Source organism: Drosophila subpulchrella, unplaced genomic scaffold, assembly GCF_014743375.2.
Source record: "Drosophila subpulchrella strain 33 F10 #4 breed RU33 unplaced genomic scaffold, RU_Dsub_v1.1 Primary Assembly Seq39, whole genome shotgun sequence".
Lineage (NCBI taxonomy): Eukaryota > Metazoa > Arthropoda > Insecta > Diptera > Drosophilidae > Drosophila > Drosophila subpulchrella.
The window spans coordinates 1,415,148-1,423,826 of NW_023665611.1; the positions used below are offsets into that span (position 1 = coordinate 1,415,148).

An 8,679-nucleotide genomic window follows, 5' to 3' on the forward strand; every position below is an offset into this window, starting at 1 on the left:
CTGCCATAGGAACGATCGTAAAATTGGTTGGAAAATAGTATGAAACAAATTATAGCTTCGGTGTTTTTTAACATATAACCTCCTACGCGTGGAAATAGCATTTTTTAATTAGTTCTTAATTTCGTATTTAATTTTATCAAAATCGGAGGACTATATCATTTAGCTGCCATAGGAACGATCGGAAAATTGGTGGGAAAATAATATGAAACAAATTATAGCTTCGGTATTTTTTGACATATTATCTTATACTATTTGGAATATCATTTTTTATATTTTTAGATAATTATAACGGCAAGGGTATACAAACTTCGGCATGCCGAAGTTAACTTCCTTTCTTGTTTTGTATGCTCTATATCTAAGCATTGTTCTATTACCGTACAGTGGGGTCCCGGATAATAAAACGTTTGTTACGAACTGCTTATGTTCGGTGGCAGTGCCATATCTCAGGGGCAGGGTACCCCTAATGCCACAGCTCGAAACATAAATATCGATAACTCCGCGGTCTCACATAATCCATCGGTCATTACTAAGAACAAAAACGTAAACAAAGGTAAATATCTACAAACATGGACGGAAAAATGGATTAAATTTGGTGGCGCTCCCACCCAACCAAGGATGTCCTCAAGATGCTGCATGCCACCACCCATTCTCTGCCGGAAGGAGCCCCCTCCTCGCGACTACTGCGGTTCCATCTCCCGCACTAGGAAAGTTTACTCACACATTGTGGGTTTTACAAATGTTTAATGAATATGGTAAGTACAATCATTTACATTCATACTCCTCATAACTGATCTATCCTTCCTCAGCGTTTAAGACCGAATATTTGGCCGCCGTCTTAATTATTTACGCGGTCAAAGCAGAGGATTTGTTTTGCTGGAAAAAGGGTACAGGCGCCGCGGAAAATTATGCTAAACCAGTCATGTATTGGTAGAGCTCGCATGGAAACACGGCCCTCAAAAGAGACACACGCGATGCGCGTGTGTATGGTCACCTTATCCTGAGGAGCTCCATTGGAAAAGAAAGGACAGGCCAAAAAGGTACGTAACTACACTGTAAACTATTCCATCTAACTAATGCTCGCGACCTTTTTGATTCTAGGCAAACGACGAGGACAAATAAAGATCTCGGGTCTAAGTCCGGATAAATTCACAAACAAGGAAGTAAAAATCACTATCAATAATCAAGGTACACATGTATTTTAATTTTTCCTTAATTTCAGCCACTATTGGGCCGGCCCTGGAGGCGATGATAGCCCGGGCTGAAGACTTCTCGCCGGAGGCCAGCAGCGATACGGGTCTCCAAGAAAGAAAACTGGCGCACTACGGTGAGTTGTGCAAGGGCAGTCAGAGGATCGGCCGCCCGACAAAACGGCGGTACTTCTCAACGCCGCGATGCGACGGCTGGAAGTTCCCGAGATGAGGTGGACGTGGTAGACCGGAACGGACTCACCGGGAAATGCTTGATGTCGTCGGCGTCGACTACGAAAGGCGTTTATGGCTGGTCGTCTATGCGGGTCGAACGGTCACCGGTTGCTGGCAGCCAAGACGGGGCTGGTACGTATGGCGAAGTCGCGCAGATATCAATAGAACTCCCAAGTTAATATCCCGGGGCCCGTTGTGTTGGGACCCCGGCTGCCTTTATAAATGATTATTAATAGCATTTAACAAACTACCAAGTAACTTTCCTATCACTCACTATCATTAAATTTTAAGCACAAAAAAATTTATCCTAGCACTTCCAGCTGCATCTGCCTGGTTGGACAATATGGCTACGACTATTTGATATCTGCTGATCATCGTTCCTTCCCCGCCATGTTACATGGCCTCTCCCAAAATTGGGTCATTGGATACATGGGTCGATTTAAGGTAATCCCAGAGCGAAACGGGATTAATCCTCAAATGGCCAGATCGCCGGCCAGATTCATCCCGCTGCTGCAACTTTCGCCCTATCGACCTAATCGATAAAGTCCCTCCCATTATCGACTCCAATTGCAACATCAACCAAAGATTTCGAGAGGCGCTGCCCGGAGTTTCAGCAGAACGACGAAATAATTGGTAGCTTTGGAGATACGATGGGATTCAACACGGCACTGATACCATCCTGCAGGATTTGCTGAAATCACTCAGCACGATGTTACGGCGGAAGACTTCTTGGCCTGGCTTGGCGAGCAGTGTACGGGCTCGCTTATCGTAGCGCTGCCGGCTCGTCTGGTATGCACCCTCCAGTTGATTTTGCACCTTGGCGTGGATTACCCGAAGCTTGTCCTTGGTCTGCATTCCGGCCATTTCATGGTCGACCAGGGACCTGAGTCGTCTGGCTAGCTTTTAGCTGGAACCGTTGGGGAACATGTGATGGCCGAATAAGGTGAAGAACGGCGTTTCTCCTGTGGCTGAGTGGACAGTGTTTCGGATGGCCACCTTAATCTCCGGCAGATGTGCATCCCACTCCCGGTGATCTTCTTCCAAGAAGCTGCGAATTGCGGCCAAGACATTCCGGTTTACCCTCTCCGCAGCATTGCTCTGTGGTGAGTATACGGGAGTCCTCATGTGCTGTATACCGAAGCCCTCAACCATCTCCTCAAACGCCTTGGATACGAACTGTTTGTCGTTGTCCGAATGTATCGTCTCAGGCACCCCGAACTTGTAAAATACCTCGTTTACCAGGAAATTTACTACGTTGGATTCCGTCGCCTCCTTCATCGCCTTTTAGAAGGTGTACTTGGAGAAGTGGTTCACCACGATGAAATTCCAGGCGTGTCCACTCTTGCACCTGGGATACTTGCCCTGGAAATCGATCTACAGTTTCTGGAATGGTCCCTACCCTTCTTCCGATCCCGACCTGCATCCGGAAGTTTGGCGCTTTTGACTCCTTGCATACCTCGCAACCCCGGACGTATTCCCGCACCTGGATCGTCATCCCCGGCCAATAGAACTGGCGTCACAGGGTCTCTAAGGTCTTCGTCATCCCACCATGGCCAGCCTTGGGGTCCGAATGAGCTCGCTCTATCAAGCTGTGCGTCAGGTTTTGCGGAATCCCCAGCTTCCATTCGGATCCTTCCAATTCCTCGTCCATCCTCGGATAACTCATGCGCTTAAAGATGACTCCACCTTGAGGTCCGGTAAGTGCTCCCTGTTGGACTCCACGTCTTGCACTAATTCCTTGTAGTCCTCCGCAGCAAATTCGGTCGTCTCGAATCCCAGTAACTCCGTTGGATCTATCAGGACTTCCTCGATGATGCGGGATAGAGTGTCGGCGACTACGTTCTCGCTGCCTTTGCGATGTTCAATGCTGAAATCGTAGTCCTGTAGCTGGAGAGACCACTTCGCGAGTCGTCCGGACAGATCCTTCATTGTCATCAACCACTTTAGGCTGGCGTGATCAGTAATGCATATGAAGGGCATCCCTTCCACATACGGTCTGAACTTCCGAATGGCTAGGATGGCCGCCAGACACTCCTTTTCCGTGACCGAGTAATTAACCTGGTGTTTGTTCATCTTGACCGAGAAGAACGCGATGGACTGCTCTTCTCCGTCCTGGTTCCGCTGAAATAATACCGAGTCGACGCCAACGAGGGATGCGTCGCACTGGATGTAGAAATGCTTCTTGAAATCCGCATGAACCAGGACCGGAGCGCTCGTAAAGGCCAACTTCAGGTCATCCACTGCCTGGGTGGCTCTGGGACTTAAGGAAAACTTTAAGTTTCAAGGCTTCTTCAAGGACTCGGAGAGTGGTGCCGCTAGCGTAGCGAAGTTCTTGACGAACCGTCGATACCATCCCGCTGTGCCGAGGAAGGCACGTACTTCCTTCATGGATTTCGCGTAAGGCAGGATTGCCGAAAAACGTCCAGGATCCATTCGCAGTAGTCCATCTCCGACTATAAACCCTTGGTAAGCCAAAGATTTGAAGCAAAACTTCGACTTTTTTAACCCTATGGTCATTCCTGCTGATTTCAGACTGTGGGCTACTTGACGCAAGTATTTCAAATGCGCCTGGAAATCTGAAGCGACGATTAGCAGGTCGTCCAAGTAGACGAAGACGTTGGATCTGAGCTCCGCTGGTATCACCCGATCCATGAGCCGGACCAAGCGTTGTGCCGCGTTTTACAGCCCGAATGGCATCATTCGAAACTAGCACAACGGCCTGCCTGCAACCGTGAACGCAGTATACTCCCTGCTTCTCTCATCCAGCTTAATCTGCCAAAACGCAAACTTCAGGTCTACGCTGGAGATGTAATGCGTCTGATCTATCCTGGAGAGGATTTCTTCAATGCTGGGCAGAGGGTATGCGTCCTTAATAGTCAAGGCGTTCAACCTCCGGACATCCAGGCAGAACCTGTCTTTCCCTGGCTTCGACACCACTGTTGTGCGATTCCTCCACGGGATTTTGCTCTCCTCGATGACACCCAGCTCCAACATCTTCCCAGCTCCTTCCATCAGCTCAATGGAATTCCTCTCCATGCTGGTGACTCCGAGGCCGTCTCTTTCAAAGGTAAGGAACTCCTCTTGGCCTTGCCTAACGCCATCTTTTCCTCCGCAGAAAGGCTCCAGGATTCGGGTTCCTCCCTTACCTCGTCCTCATCTTCCTGATCGGCATAGTGCTCCATTTGGCTGGCATGGATTTCCTCCGCTGCCTTGACGCCTAGTCACCGGCTTCCCCACGACGGCTGAAGCTAGTCCGAAGGCTCGCCAGAAGTCGACTCCGAAGTACGCAGTTTGTTCCAGGTTAGGCACAGGTAGAACGTGATCGGCTTACTTACGCCTTTGTACTTCACAGGCAGCTCCAAGCGTCCGATGATGGATCGATCTTCGCCAGAAGCCGTCTAGACTACCGAAAAATACGGTTGGACGGTAACTCCCATCGTTTCCACGAGCTCTCGACAGCCTTTGCCCAGCACACTTACGCTGGCGCCTGTGTCCAACAAGCCGGTGAGCTGCTTGCCCAAGGTCTCCACGTCGGCGAAGGGTCTAGGATCGGCGGAATCAATGCGTTTAACGGCCGCCACCACCTTTCGACGTCTGGATCTCCTCATCCTGAAGCGCTCCCTTGCCTTCTGGACTCTCCGTGAGACTAGACGCATGCCGCACAGTTGATGTTCCGCAAAAATCCGGTTACGTGCCTCCATATAACGGAGAAGCCTTTCATCCTTCGGTAGGTATCTTAACAAATACTTATGTCTATTAGATGGACTATATACATTCTTGTTTTCATCTTCTTCCTTCGGAATTACTTCGCGGGATTCCAACCTGGTCGAGTCCCTCCCGCTTTCGGACTGCCCAGCCGACCGTTTTCCGAAAACAGAATCTCCTCCACTCCGTAGCCTCGCAGTCCTGGAATCCGTACTCCGCAGCCCCGCAATTCCAGCAACCTGGCCTAAATGGGTTTCGGACACGTCCACAGAGCTCTTCTACTTCGAAGCGTTGCTGCTCGTCGACTTCGTCCGGTATGAGCGCCTCGCTGACCCGTAACTTGCCCTGCTGCAAGTAAGCAGCACGCCCTCGACGACCAAAACTCCTCTCTACTTCGACGCCCTCCTCCCGAATTTCGTCCACCGTGAGTACGTCCATTGCGTAAACGTACCTAGCGATGCCGTCCCTCAAGCCCTTTTTCACCACCTTCACCTACTGCCGCTCTGGCATTGGTTTGGTTGGTTTTGGTTTTTTTTTAGGCGTGAGGCGAATTGCTGCATCGCTGCTCTCCCGGCTGTTGATCACGTTGTAGAAGCTCATCAGAGCTCTGCGCAGCTGGGCCCAAGTGTTCACTCTGGATTGCCGTACGTGTACCCAGTACCACTCCTTCGCTCTGCCCGATAGGAGTACGTGGAAGTAGCGCAGAACTTCACTCCACGGACACTGATGCTGCCGCTGCAGGAACTCTAGACGGAACACGAAATCGTCCACGGAATTGCCATCATCCTCGCCGCCGAAGGAGAGGTTCCAGTGGTCCACTCGGATGAAGCGGTTCCCGTTGCCGGCTCCCGCGTTGGCGTACAACCGCGGCTCGTCCCGAAAATCCACCGTCCTTCGGTCCTCGATGCGCCACGGCCGTGCGTGGCGATAACTCCTGCCTGCCGAATGATACTTTGGTTGCTGGCTCAGGCTGCTGTCGATCCTTGGAGAGTCGTTCACCAGCGGTCGAGGTCGCTGCCTGGGTGGCAATTCCGTCGGCCTTTGGTAGCCTCCTCCTGTCTCCTGCCGCTGCTGAATTTCCGCTGGGCCATTTGCGCCGCCCTATGGACACGACGGAGTGGGCACCATTGATACTTGGCGACTCGTGCCCTCCTGGAGCGGCTGCGGTTTGCTCTCGACTAGCCTAAGGACATCGTTCAGCAACTTCATCATGTCCATGAAGCCGTTCTTGATCTCCTACCTCAACGCGTGGCTAACTCCCAACTCCTGCGATGCACGATATGTGTGGGCCGCTTGTGCCAGGGCTGCGTTCATCGCCGACTCCGCCACTGTATCCCGTTCCAGGCTCAGCTTTTGCGGACTCTTCTGCTCCGGAACCAGAACCGGAACCTGCGTCTCGACGATCGCCTTGAAATCAAGGACCCTAAGCGACCGATGGTGCACCAGGTCCGCCGGTTGATCCCTAATCCGATCCACGGCACTACCGCCTACCGGCGTTCTGGGTAAACCTCCAGCCAGCGACATCCGCGGCAACTCCGCAGCACCCTCTACGTCCGTGGACCAGATGTGGTCTTTTTCGTCGCCAGGAGGACCCATCGACCTAAGCTGGTGGCCGTGCCTATCTTTGACGTCTTTACCTTCGGACATGATTTCCCAGACTTTTCAAATAAATACTTAATAACTACTAATACGATGTTAAATAATATGAAATATGAAACTTGTGGTGATAGCCGCCAGTTAAGGACATAAGCTGCTTTGGCTCCTGTTGGCTTTTCTTTTCCGTCCTCTTTTTATACCCTTGCAGAGGGTATATTGATTTCAGTCAGCAGTTTGCAACGCAGTGAAGGAGACGTTTCCGACCCCATAAAGTATGTATGTTCTTGATCAGCATGACTAACGAGTCGATCTAGCCATGTTATATCTTTTGCAGATAGTACATAAGTCGGAACGTGCCGGATCGGACAACTATATCTTATAGCTCCCATAGGAATAATCGGAAGAAAAAAATTTAAAAAAAATATTACACCATGTTTTTTAACATATTACCTCCTAAGCTTGGAAAAAACATTTTTTAATTAGTTTTGAATTTTAAATTTAATTTTATCGAAATCGGACGACTATATCATATAGCTGCCATTGGAACGATCGGAAAATTGGTGGAAAAATAATATGAAACAAATTAAAGCTTCGGTGTTTTTCAACATATAACCTCCTACACTTGGAAATAACATTTTTTAATTAGTTCTGAGCTTCGAATTTAATTTTATCAAAATCGGACGACTATATCATATAGCTGCCATAGGAACGATCGTAAAATCGGTGGGAAAATAATATGAAACAAATTATAGCATCGGTGTTTTTATACCCGTTACTCGTAGAGTAAAAGGGTATACTAGATTCGTCGGAAAGTATGTAACAGGCAGAAGGAAGCGTTTCCGACCCCATAAAGTATATATATTATTGATCAGGATCACTAGCCGAGTCGATCTAGCCATGTCCGTCTGTCCGTCTTTCCGTCTCTCCGGATGAACGCTGAGATCTTGGAAACTATGAGAGCTAGGCTATTGAGATTTGGCGTGGAGATTCCGAAGCTTCTTACGCAGCGCAAGTTTGTTTCAGTAGAGTGGCACGCCCACTCTAACGCCCACAAACCGCCCAAAACTGTGGCTCCTACAGTTTTTATGCTAGAATAAAGATTTTAACTGAAATGTATTGTTCTCATCAATACCTATCGATTGACTCAAAATTTAAAATAGAACAATAAAGGAAGTTAACTTCGGCAAGCCGAAGTTTGTATACCCTTGCATCTATAATTATTAAATTTAAAAATACAAAAATGATATTCCCAACAGTATAAGATAACATGTCAAAAAACACCGAAGCTATAATATGTTTCATATTATTTTCCCACCACTTTTCCGAACGTTGGGCGTGAAAAATGCGCTGCGTACAAGGCTACGGAATGTAAGTCTGAGATCCCAATTCTCTATCTTTGATAGTTTCCGAGATATCCACGTTCATATTTACGATTTTTTGAAGTTGGGGGCGGCTTGTGGGCGTGGCAAACTTTTTTTGAGTCAATCGATAGGTATTGATGAGAACAATACATTTCAGTTAAAATCTTTATTCTAGCATAAAAACTGTAGGAGCCACAGTTTTGGGCGGCTTGTGGGCGTTAGAGTGGGCGTGGCACTCTGCTAAAAAAAACCTTGCGCTGCGTAAGAAGCACAGAAATCTGCACGCCAAATCTCAATAGCCTAGCTCTTATAGTTAGTTATTCCGAGATCTCAGCGTTCATCCGGACGGACGGACAGACGGACATGGCTAGATCGACTCGGCTAGTGATCCTGATCAAGAATATATATACTCTATTGGGTTGGAAACGCTTCCTTCTGCCTGTTACATACTTTCCGACGAATCTAATATTCCCTTTTACTCTACGAGTAACGGGTATAAAAATACCGAAGCTAAAATTTGTTTCATATTATTTTTCCACCAATTTCCCGTTCGTTCCAATGGCAGCTATATGATATAGTCGTCCGATTTTTATAAA

General features: G+C 48.4%; 2 long non-coding RNA genes across 3 annotated transcripts; both read left to right on the plus strand.

Annotated features, from left to right (window-relative positions):
• The first annotated feature begins 382 nt into the window (after window positions 1-382).
• Window positions 383-3,093, plus strand: LOC119561991. Of its 2 annotated transcripts, XR_005221589.1 has the most exons (5): window positions 383-752; window positions 807-1,037; window positions 1,099-1,160; window positions 1,220-1,553; window positions 1,733-3,093. It is a non-coding gene; the product is annotated as an uncharacterized LOC119561991 (long non-coding RNA). The 2 variants fall into 2 exon arrangements; XR_005221588.1 differs by having other exon boundaries at window positions 1,220-3,093.
• Window positions 3,094-3,631: 538 nt separating this feature from the next.
• Window positions 3,632-6,801, plus strand: LOC119561992. The gene is made up of 4 exons (XR_005221590.1): window positions 3,632-3,887; window positions 3,954-4,721; window positions 4,774-5,554; window positions 5,666-6,801. It is a non-coding gene; the product is annotated as an uncharacterized LOC119561992 (long non-coding RNA).
• Window positions 6,802-8,679: the final 1,878 nt, after the last annotated feature.